Source organism: Pleurodeles waltl, chromosome 7, assembly GCF_031143425.1.
Source record: "Pleurodeles waltl isolate 20211129_DDA chromosome 7, aPleWal1.hap1.20221129, whole genome shotgun sequence".
NCBI lineage: Eukaryota > Metazoa > Chordata > Amphibia > Caudata > Salamandridae > Pleurodeles > Pleurodeles waltl.
This window is the reverse complement of record NC_090446.1, coordinates 1,095,262,727-1,095,275,113: the sequence shown is the minus strand read 5'-3', so window position 1 is coordinate 1,095,275,113 and position 12,387 is coordinate 1,095,262,727.

The window sequence follows — 12,387 nt, the reverse complement described above, 5'->3', positions numbered from 1 at the left end:
GACCAACAAGCCGGGCTAATTTGGCCAGGGATGTTGGTGTATGATGTAATCTGTGATAAAGAAAAAACATAGATTGAGTGGTAGAGGCCGACCTTGAAATTTTAAATATTCTGGACCATATTTTTTCCAGAGAGAAATGGACTCCTTAAGTATTGAAAATTAGTGCCAGAAAGATCAAGGACAAATCAAAATCACTTGAAATTGAGGAAAAGAGCGAGGGTTTAAGCTATCAAATAGATCTTGAATCCAGATAATTCCCCTGTTTCTCCGCAGTTTCCAGTATAAGGTTATATTATTTAGAGTTATAAGATGGATATGCAAAAGGGTGGATTGTAAAAAAGAGCTTCTACAGGAAATTTTTATTTGAAAGTAAGAATTCAACAAAAAGCAGGTATGAGTAAAGAGCATTGAAGAAGTTACGTTATTTTTTTAAGAGAACGCCAAAACGTCTTTACTAGAAAAAGGTGCAAGTAATGTGAGTTCAATGTCAAGATATAAGCCAGAAGGGAGTAAAGATGGAAGGAGCAGTAGAGATCCATTTGGCAGCTTGTTTTAGACAAATATCTTTATGATAAGTCTGGAAAAATTGCACCTCCACTAGCCTTGTTCTTTTTAAGAAGTTAAAGGGAAATTCATGACTTTTTCTTATTCCGAAGGAATTTGGAAAGAAGTGACTCAACTTTTTAAATGCAGATATCTGGTATATGAACTGGGGTCCTGGACAAAATGTATAAAAACTTAGGTGTAATCATCATTTTTATATAATCCATACAACCCCACCATGATAAATAAAGAGGATTCCAGGAGACAGTCATTTATCAATTCTATTGAAACATTCCTTCATATTGATTTTAACGGATTCTAAAATGGAGTTAGTAAACCAAATGCCCAAGTATTTGATTTTAGAATTGTTCCAATGAAACCCAGTGGAGTCAAAGGAAAGTTTAGTGCAAAATTTAGTAACAGGCAGAATTTCTGTTTTCTCTGAATTAATTTTATAACCAGAGACAGATGAAAAGTGTGTAATATCCTTAAGTATAGCAGGGATTGACATATCAGGGTTACAAAGAAAAAGAAGAATATCATCTGCATAATTTTAAATGTTTATCTCCATATTGAAAGCCTGGTATAACAGTATTTTCACAACTATGAGAAAGGAACAGTTTAAGGGCTAAAACAAATAAAAGAGGGGTTAAAGGACAACTTTGACAAACACCTCATTGCAAGGAAAAATAGTGAGGCATGTGTCCATTAATTAGAACTGCAGCCTGTGGATCGGGGTGAAGTAGAGTGATAACTGAGATAAATTTGGGTCTAAAACCATACCATTTTAATACGTTCAGTGAAAAAGACCAACTCACTCTATCAAAGGCTTTTTCAGTATCTATGGAAATAGCTGCTAAAGGATAAGAAAGAGATGGAGCCTTATTTCATACATTAAAAATAGTCTAGAGTTATCTGAGGTTAGTCTGCATTTAACAAAACCACATTGTTCTTTCCCTACTAACTTGGGTAAAAATGGTTCAAGTCGAAGAGCAAGTAATTTGGCAAAAATGTTATAATCTACATTTACACGGGATATGGGATGATAATTTTTGCATTGTGTAGGGTCTCATCCAGCTTTATGAATTAGACAAATAGTAGCTTCCTGAAAAATACCACCAGCTTTACCAGTACAAAAGAAAAACTGAAAGAGTTGTAGAAGTCTAGGAAGCAAAATATTAGAGAAATATAATTAAAATTCCACAGTAAAACCATCTGGGCTAGCCAATTTCCCTTTTTTCAGTGTGTTAAGTGCTTTAACTCCTCAATCGATAAGTCAGATTCAAGAGGATCAAAATTCAATACATTATGAATAGGAGGTGCAATAGTTTTATGATATGAATTGATAGAGGTCGAGAGAATTGGATGGTCTGGAGTATATACATTTTTGTAAAATTTCGTGAACTCATCCAAAATATTAGATAATTGGCTAAAAGTTTCCCTGATTTGTTATGGCCACCATAATATCAGGCAATACTACGTAGTAATACAGAGAAGGCTTAATCAGTTGATTTTTTATTAAAAGTCAATTTGGCTTGAACTTGTTAATGTAAAGAAGGTCCTGAAGACGAGGGAAACAATTTATGTTCTAAACGTTTGATTATAGATAATAAGAGCTTTTGCTGATGAGCAAAATATTTCTGTTTTTTAGAAACAAAATCTATAATAAATCCATGAGCTGAAGATTTAACCCCTTCTGTGCCCAGGACGTAATGGTTACGTCCTGAGGCACAGTGCTGCTGTGCCCAGGACGTAACCATTACGTCCTGTGCACAGAGCCCAGAGGGAGCGCTCTCGCTCCCTCTGTGGGGTTCCCCCCCACCCCCCCAAGTCAGGGATGGAAGGGGAAGCCCTTCCCCTCCCACCCCCGACCCCCCCAACCCCCCCTGTGACGTCAGCGCGCGAGCGCGCGCTTGCGATTGAAAAAGAAATGCTTTTGCATTTCTTTTTCAATCCCATGGGGGAGGCCCCGAGAGGCTTCAAAGGGAAGGAAATGTATTTCCTTCCCTTTGAAGTCTCTCACAGGTTTCAATAGCCGGATTGCTTGCAATCCGGCTTTTGAAACCCCACTAGACACCAGGGATTTTTTTTTTTCTTCTTGAAATTGGCAAAAGGGAGCGACCCCTTGGGCAAGGGTCGCTCCCAGGGGGGCATTTTTTTAGGAAGGCCTTTTCTGCCCCCCCTGGGGGCAGATTGGCCTATTATTAGGCCGATCTGCCCCCAGGGGGGGCAGAAACCTCTAGGCACCAGGGACCATTTTTTTTTTTTTTTTTTTTTTGTGATGAATTCTTTTTTTTTAGGTGGGGAGCGATCCCTTAGGCAAGGGTCGCTCCCCTACGGGGCAATATATATTTAGGCCATTTCTGCCCCCCTTGGGGGCAGATTGGCCTATTTTGATAAGGCCAATCTGCCCCCAAGGGGGGCAGAAACCATTAGACACCAGGGAGTTTGTTTTTGCGCGCGAATGTCACGCAACAAAGCGATCCCTTTGGCAAGGGTCGCTCCCAGGGGGGGCAATTTTTTGGGAAGGCCTTTTCTGCCCCCAGGGGGGGAAGAAACCTCTAGGCGCCAGGGCAAATTTTTTTTTTGTGTTTTTTTTTTTTGTTCTTTTTTTTTTTTAGAGATGGGGAGCGACCCATCAGGCAAGGGTCGCTCCCCTGGGGGGCAAATTGTATTTAGACCATTTCTGCCCCCTGGGGGCAGATTGGCCGATTTTAGGTCAAGGGGGCAGAAACCACTAGGCACCGGGGATTTGTTTTTTGGCGCCAATGTCACGCAGGGGGAGCGACCCCGTAGGCAAGGGTCGCTCCCGGGGGGGGGGGGTGGGGGTTGGGGGGGCAAATTTATTTTAGGCCATTTCTGCCCCCCCGGGGGACAGATCGGCCTATTATTAGGCCGAACTGCCCCCGGGGGGGGGCAGAACACTCTAGGCGCCAGGGGAATTTTTTTTTTGTGTTTTTTTTTTTTGTTGTTTCTTTTTTTAGAGATGGGGAGCGACCCATCAGGCAAGGGTCGCTCCCCTGGGGGGGGCAAATTGTATTTAGACCATTTCTGCCCCCCTGGGGGCAGATTGGCCAATTTTAGGTCAATCTGCCCCCAAGGGGGCAGAAACCACTAGGCACCGGGGATTTGTTTTTTGGAGCCAATGTCACGCAGGGGGAGCGACCCCGTAGGCAAAGGTCGCTCCCGGGGGGGGGGGGGGTGGGGGTTGGGGGGGCAAATTTATTTTAAGCCATTTCTGCCCCCGGGGGGGGGGGCAGAACACTCTAGGCGCCAGGGCAATTTTTTTTTTGTGTTTTTTTTTTTTGTTGTTTCTTTTTTTAGAGATGGAGAGCGACCCATCAGGCAAGGGTCGCTCCCCTGGGGGGGCAAATTGTATTTAGACCATTTCTGCCCCCCTGGGGGCAGATTGGCCAATTTTAGGTCAATCTGCCCCCAAGGGGGCAGAAACCACTAGGCACCGGGGATTTGTTTTTTGGCGCCAATGTCACGCAGGGGGAGCGACCCCGTAGGCAAGGGTCGCTCCCGGGAGTGGGGGGTGGGGGTTGGGGGGGCAAATTTATTTTAGGCCATTTCTGCCCCCCCGGGGGACAGATCGGCCTATTATTAGGCCGAACTGCCCCCGGGGGGGGGGGCAGAACACTCTAGGCGCCAGGGCAATTTTTTTTTTGTGTTTTTTTTTTTGTTGTTTCTTTTTTTAGAGATGGGGAGCGACCCATCAGGCAAGGGTCGCTCCCCTGGGGGGGCAAATTGTATTTAGACCATATCTGCCCCACTAGGGGCAGATTGGCCAATTTTAGGTCAATCTGCCCCCAAGGGGGCAGAAACCACTAGGCACCGGGGATTTGTTTTTTGGCGCCAATGTCACGCAGGGGGAGCGACCCCGTAGGCAAGGGTCGCTCCCGGGGGGGGTGGGGGTTGGGGGGGCAAATTTATTTTAGGCCATTTCTGCCCTCCCGGGGGGCAGAAACCTCTAGGCGCCAGGGGAATTGTTCTTTTTTTTCTTTGTTTTTTTTTTTTAGAGATGGGGAGCGACCCATCAGGCAAAAGTCGCTCCCCTGGGGGACAAATTGTATTTAGGCCATTTCTGCCCCCCTTGGGGGCAGATTGGCTGAGTTTAGGTCAACCTGCCCCCAAGGGGGCAGAAACCACTAGGCACCGGGGATTTGTTTTTTGGTGCCAATGTCACGCATGGGGAGCGACCCCGTAGGCAAGGGTCGCTCCCGGCGGGGGAGGGTGGGGGTTGGGGGGGCAAATTTATTTTAGGGCATTTCTGCCCCCCCCCTGGGGCCGGCTGAGCTACAGGCCAAACACCACAGGTAGGCACCTTGCAAAAAACACCTCTGTTTTCTGTGAAAAAATATGTTGTGTCCACGTTGTGTTTTGGGCCATTTCCTTTTGTGGGCGCTAGGCCTACCCACAGAAGTGATGTACCATTTTTATCGAGAGACTTAGGGGAACGCTGGGTGGAAGGAAATTTGTGGCTCCTCTCAGATTCCAGAACTTTCTGTCACCGAAATGAGAGGAAAAAGTGTTTTTTGGGCCAAATTTTGATGTTTGCAAAGGATTCTGGGTAACATGACCTGGTCAGAGCCCCGCAAGTCACCCCATCTTGGATTCCCCTGGGTTTCTAGTTTTCAAAAATGCACTGGTTTGCTAGGTTTCCTCAGGTGTCGGCTGAGCTATAGGCCAAAATCCACAGGTAGGCACTGCTTTTTATAAAAAAATGTGATGTGTCCACGTTGTGTTTTGGGCCCTTTCCTTTCGTGGGCGCTAGTCCTACCCACACAAGTGAGGTATCATTTTTATCGGGAGACTTGGGGGAACGCTGGGTAGAAGGAAATTTGTGGCTCCTCTCAGATTCCAGAACTTTCTGCCACAGAAATGTGAGGGACATGTGTTTTTTTAGCCAAATTTTGAGGTTTGCAAAGGATTCTGGGTAACAGAACCTGGTCCGAGCCCCGCAAGTCACCCCTCCTTGGATCCCTTAGGCAAGGGTCGCTCCCCTACGGGGCAATATATATTTAGGCCATTTCTGCCCCCCTTGGGGGCAGATTGGCCTATTTTGATAAGGCCAATCTGCCCCCAAGGGGGGCAGAAACCATTAGACACCAGGGAGTTTGTTTTTGTGCGCGAATGTCACGCAACAAAGCGATCCCTTTGGCAAGGGTCGCTCCCAGGGGGGGCAATTTTTTGGGAAGGCCTTTTCTGCCCCCAGGAGGGGAAGAAACCTCTAGGCGCCAGGGCAAATTTTTTTTTTGTGTTTTTTTTTTTTGTTCTTTTTTTTTTTTAGAGATGGGGAGCGACCCATCAGGCAAGGGTCGCTCCCCTGGGGGGCAAATTGTATTTAGACCATTTCTGCCCCCTGGGGGCAGATTGGCCGATTTTAGGTCAAGGGGGCAGAAACCACTAGGCACCGGGGATTTGTTTTTTGGCGCCAATGTCACGCAGGGGGAGCGACCCCGTAGGCAAGGGTCGCTCCCGGGGGGGGGGGGGTGGGGGTTGGGGGGACAAATTTATTTTAGGCCATTTCTGCCCCCCCGGGGGACAGATCGGCCTATTATTAGGCCGAACTGCCCCCGGGGGGGGGCAGAACACTCTAGGCGCCAGGGGAATTTTTTTTTTGTGTTTTTTTTTTTTGTTGTTTCTTTTTTTAGAGATGGGGAGCGACCCATCAGGCAAGGGTCGCTCCCCTGCGGGGGGCAAATTGTATTTAGACCATTTCTGCCCCCCTGGGGACAGATTGGCCAATTTTAGGTCAATCTGCCCCCAAGGGGGCAGAAACCACTAGGCACCGGGGATTTGTTTTTTGGCGCCAATGTCACGCAGGGGGAGCGACCCCGTAGGCAAGGGTCGCTCCCGGGAGTGGGGGGTGGGGGTTGGGGGGGCAAATTTATTTTAGGCCATTTCTGCCCCCCCGGGGGACAGATCGGCCTATTATTAGGCCGAACTGCCCCCGGGGGGGGGGCAGAACACTCTAGGCGCCAGGGCAATTTTTTTTTTGTGTTTTTTTTTTTGTTGTTTCTTTTTTTAGAGATGGGGAGCGACCCATCAGGCAAGGGTCGCTCCCCTGGGGGGGCAAATTGTATTTAGACCATATCTGCCCCCCTGGGGGCAGATTGGCCAATTTTAGGTCAATCTGCCCCCAAGGGGGCAGAAACCACTAGGCACCGGGGATTTGTTTTTTGGCGCCAATGTCACGCAGGGGGAGCGACCCCGTAGGCAAGGGTCGCTCCCGGGGGGGGTGGGGGTTGGGGGGGCAAATTTATTTTAGGCCATTTCTGCCCTCCCGGGGGGCAGAAACCTCTAGGCGCCAGGGGAATTGTTCTTTTTTTTCTTTTTTTTTTTCTTTGGTTTTTTTTTTTAGAGATGGGGAGCGACCCATCAGGCAAAAGTCGCTCCCCTGGGGGACAGATTGTATTTAGGCCATTTCTGCCCCCCTTGGGGGCAGATTGGCTGAGTTTAGGTCAACCTGCCCCCAAGGGGGCAGAAACCACTAGGCACCGGGGATTTGTTTTTTGGTGCCAATGTCACGCATGGGGAGCGACCCCGTAGGCAAGGGTCGCTCCCGGCGGGGGAGGGTGGGGGTTGGGGGGGCAAATTTATTTTAGGGCATTTCTGCCCCCCCCCTGGGGCCGGCTGAGCTACAGGCCAAACACCACAGGTAGGCACCTTGCAAAAAACACCTCTGTTTTCTGTGAAAAAATATGTTGTGTCCACGTTGTGTTTTGGGCCATTTCCTTTTGTGGGCGCTAGGCCTACCCACAGAAGTGATGTACCATTTTTATCGAGAGACTTAGGGGAACGCTGGGTGGAAGGAAATTTGTGGCTCCTCTCAGATTCCAGAACTTTCTGTCACCGAAATGAGAGGAAAAAGTGTTTTTTGGGCCAAATTTTGATGTTTGCAAAGGATTCTGGGTAACATGACCTGGTCAGAGCCCCGCAAGTCACCCCATCTTGGATTCCCCTGGGTTTCTAGTTTTCAAAAATGCACTGGTTTGATAGGTTTCCTCAGGTGTCGGCTGAGCTATAGGCCAAAATCCACAGGTAGGCACTGCTTTTTATAAAAAAATGTGATGTGTCCACGTTGTGTTTTGGGCCCTTTCCTTTCGTGGGCGCTAGTCCTACCCACACAAGTGAGGTATCATTTTTATCGGGAGACTTGGGGGAACGCTGGGTAGAAGGAAATTTGTGGCTCCTCTCAGATTCCAGAACTTTCTGCCACAGAAATGTGAGGGACATGTGTTTTTTTAGCCAAATTTTGAGGTTTGCAAAGGATTCTGGGTAACAGAACCTGGTCCGAGCCCCGCAAGTCACCCCTCCTTGGATTCCCCTAGGTCTCTAGTTTTCAGAAATGCACAGGTTTGGTAGGTTTCCCTAGGTGCCGGCTGAGCTAGAGGCCAAAATCTACAGGTAGGCACTTCGCAAAAAACACCTCTGTTTTTTTCCAAAATTTAGGATGTGTCCACGTTGCGCTTTGGGGTGTTTCCTGTCGCCGGCGCTAGGCCTACCCACGCAAGTGAGGTATCATTTTTATCGGGAGACTTGGGGGAATGCTGGGTGGAAGGAAATTTGTAGCTCCTCTCAGATTCCAGAACTTTCTGCCACAGAAATGTGAGGAACATGTGTTTTTTTAGCCAAATTTTGAGATTTGCAAAGGATTCTGGGTAACAGAACCTGGTCCGAGCCCCGCAAGTCACCCCTCCTTGGATTCCCCTAGGTCTCTAGTTTTCAGAAATGCACAGGTTTGGTAGGTTTCCCTAGGTGCCGGCTGAGCTAGAGGCCAAAATCTACAGGTAGGCACTTCGCAAAAAACACCTCTGTTTTTTTCCAAAATTTAGGATGTGTCCACGTTGCGCTTTGGGGTGTTTCCTGTCGCCGGCGCTAGGCCTACCCACGCAAGTGAGGTATCATTTTTATCGGGAGACTTGGGGGAATGCTGGGTGGAAGGAAATTTGTAGCTCCTCTTAGATTCCAGAACTTTCTGCCACAGAAATGTGAGGAACATGTGTTTTTTTAGCCAAATTTTGAGATTTGCAAAGGATTCTGGGTAACAGAACCTGGTCCGAGCCCCGCAAGTCACCCCTCCTTGGATTCCCCTAGGTCTCTAGTTTTCAGAAATGCACAGGTTTGGTAGGTTTCCCTAGGTGCCGGCTGAGCTAGAGGCCAAAATCTACAGGTAGGCACTTCGCAAAAAACACCTCTGTTTTTTTCCAAAATTTAGGATGTGTCCACGTTGCGCTTTGGGGTGTTTCCTGTCGCCGGCGCTAGGCCTACCCACGCAAGTGAGGTATCATTTTTATCGGGAGACTTGGGGGAATGCTGGGTGGAAGGAAATTTGTAGCTCCTCTCAGATTCCAGAACTTTCTGCCACAGAAATGTGAGGGACATGTGTTTTTTTAGCCAAATTTTGAGGTTTGCAAAGGATTCTGGGTAACAGAACCTGGTCTGAGCCCCGCAAGTCACCCCTCCTTGGATTCCCCTAGGTCTCTAGTTTTCAGAAATGCACAGGTTTGGTAGGTTTCCCTAGGTGCCGGCTGAGCTAGAGGCCAAAATCTACAGGTAGGCACTTCGCAAAAAACACCTCTGTTTTTTTCCAAAATTTAGGATGTGTCCACGTTGCGCTTTGGGGTGTTTCCTGTCGCCGGCGCTAGGCCTACCCACGCAAGTGAGGTATCATTTTTATCGGGAGACTTGGGGGAACGCTGGGTGGAAGGAAATTTGTAGCTCCTCTCAGATTCCAGAACTTTCTGCCACAGAAATGTGAGGGACATGTGTTTTTTTAGCCAAATTTTGAGGTTTGCAAAGGATTCTGGGTAACAGAACCTGATCCGAGCCACACAAGTCACCCCTCCTTGGATTCCCCTAGGTCTCTAGTTTTCAGAAATGTACAGGTTTGGTAGGTTTCCCTATGTGGCGGCTGAGCTAGAGGCCAAAATCTCCAGGTAGTCACTTTGCTAAAAACAGCTCTGTTTTCTGTGATGTGTCCACGTTGTGTTTTTGGGCATATCCTGTCGCTGGCGCTAGGCCTACCCACACAAGTGAGGTATCATTTTTATCGGGAGACGTGGGGGAACGCTGGGTGGAAGGAAATTTGTGGCTCCTCTCAGATTCCAGAACTTTCTGCCACAGAAATGTGAGGAACATGTGTTTTTTTAGCCAAATTTTGAGATTTGCAAAGGATTCTGGGTAACAGAACCTGGTCCGAGCCACACAAGTCACCCCTCCTTGGATTCCCCTAGGTCTCTAGTTTTCAGAAATGCACAGGTTTGGTAGGTTTCCCTAGGTGCCGGCTGAGCTAGAGGCCAAAATCTACAGGTAGTCACTTTGCTAAAAACAGCTCTGTTTTCTGTGATATGTCCACGTTGTGTTTTGGGGCATATCCTGTCGCGGGCGCTAGGCCTACCCACACAAGTGAGGTATCATTTTTATCGGGAGACGTGGGGGAACGCTGGGTGGAAGGAAATTTGTGGCTCCTCTCAGATTCCAGAACTTTCTGCCACAGAAATGTGAGGAACATGTGTTTTTTTAGCCAAATTTTGAGATTTGCAAAGGATTCTGGGTAACAGAACCTGGTCGGAGCCCCGCAAGTCACCCCTCCTTGGATTCCCCTAGGTCTCTAGTTTTCAGAAATGCACAGGTTTGGTAGGTTTCCCTAGGTGGCGGCTGAGCTAGAGGCCAAAATCTACAGGTAGTCACTTTGCTAAAAACAGCTCTGTTTTCTGTGATATGTCCACGTTGTGTTTTGGGGCATATCCTGTCGCGGGCGCTAGGCCTACCCACACAAGTGAGGTATCATTTTTATTGGGAGACGTGGGGGAACGCTGGGTGGAAGGAAATTTGTGGCTCCTCTCAGATTCCAGAACTTTCTGCCACAGAAATGTGAGGAACATGTGTTTTTTTAGCCAAATTTTGAGGTTTGCAAAGGATTCTGGATAACAGAACCTGGTCCGAGCCCCGCAAGTCACCCCTCCTTGGATTCCCCTAGGTCTCTAGTTTTCAGAAATGCACAGGTTTGGTAGGTTTCCCTAGGTGGCGGCTGAGCTAGAGGCCAAAATCTACAGGTAGTCACTTTGCTAAAAACAGCTCTGTTTTCTGTGATATGTCCACATTGTGTTTTGGGGCATATCCTGTCGCGGGCGCTAGGCCTACCCACACAAGTGAGGTATCATTTTTATCGGGAGACGTGGGGGAACGCTGGGTGGAAGGAAATTTGTGGCTCCTCTCAGATTCCAGAACTTTCTGCCACAGAAATGTGAGGAACATGTGTTTTTTTAGCCAAATTTTGAGATTTGCAAAGGATTCTGGGTAACAGAACCTGGTCCGAGCTCCGCAAGTCACCCCTCCTTGGATTCCCCTAGGTGTCTAGTTTTCAGAAATGCACAGGTTTGGTAGGTTTCCCTAGGTGGCGGCTGAGCTAGAGGCCAAAATCTACAGGTAGTCACTTTGCTAAAAACAGCTCTGTTTTCTGTGATATGTCCACGTTGTGTTTGGGGGCATATCCTGTCGCGGGCGCTAGGCCTACCCACACAAGTGAGGTATCATTTTTATCGGGAGACGTGGGGGAACGCTGGGTGGAAGGAAATTTGTGGCTCCTCTCAGATTCCAGAACTTTCTGCCACAGAAATGTGAGGAACATGTGTTTTTTTAGCCAAATTTTGAGGTTTGCAAAGGATTCTGGGTAACAGAACCTGGTCCGAGCCCCACAAGTCACCCCTCCTTGGATTCCCCTAGGTCTCTAGTTTTCAGAAATGCACAGGTTTGGTAGGTTCCCTAGGTGGCGGCTGAGCTAGAGGCCAAAATCTACAGGTAGTCACTTTGCTAAAAACAGCTCTGTTTTCTGTGATATGTCCACGTTGTGTTTTGGGGCATATCCTGTTGCGGGCGCTAGGCCTACCCACACAAGTGAGGTATCATTTTGATCGGGAGACATGGGGGAACGCTGGGTGGAAGGAAATTTGTGGCTCCTCTCAGATTCCAGAACTTTCTGCCACAGAAATGTGAGGAACATGTGTTTTTTTAGCCAAATTTTGAGATTTGCAAAGGATTCTGGGTAACAGAACCTGGTCCGAGCTCCGCAAGTCACCCCTCCTTGGATTCCCCTAGGTGTCTAGTTTTCAGAAATGCACAGGTTTGGTAGGTTTCCCTAGGTGGCGGCTGAGCTAGAGGCCAAAATCTACAGGTAGTCACTTTGCTAAAAACAGCTCTGTTTTCTGTGATATGTCCACGTTGTGTTTGGGGGCATATCCTGTCGCGGGCGCTAGGCCTACCCACACAAGTGAGGTATAATTTTTATCGGGAGACGTGGGGGAACGCTGGGTGGAAGGAAATTTGTGGCTCCTCTCAGATTCCAGAACTTTCTGCCACAGAAATGTGAGGAACATGTGTTTTTTTAGCCAAATTTTGAGGTTTGCAAAGGATTCTGGGTAACAGAACCTGGTCCGAGCCCCACAAGTCACCCCTCCTTGGATTCCCCTAGGTCTCTAGTTTTCAGAAATGCACAGGTTTGGTAGGTTCCCTAGGTGGCGGCTGAGCTAGAGGCCAAAATCTACAGGTAGTCACTTTGCTAAAAACAGCTCTGTTTTCTGTGATATGTCCACATTGTGTTTTGGGGCATATCCTGTCGCGGGCGCTAGGCCTACCCACACAAGTGAGGTATCATTTTTATCGGGAGACGTGGGGGAACGCTGGGTGGAAGGAAATTTGTGGCTCCTCTCAGATTCCAGAACTTTCTGCCACAGAAATGTGAGGAACATGTGTTTTTTAGCCAAATTTTGAGATTTGCAAAGGATTCTGGGTAACAGAACCTGGTCCGAGCTCCGCAAGTCACCCCTCCTTGGATTC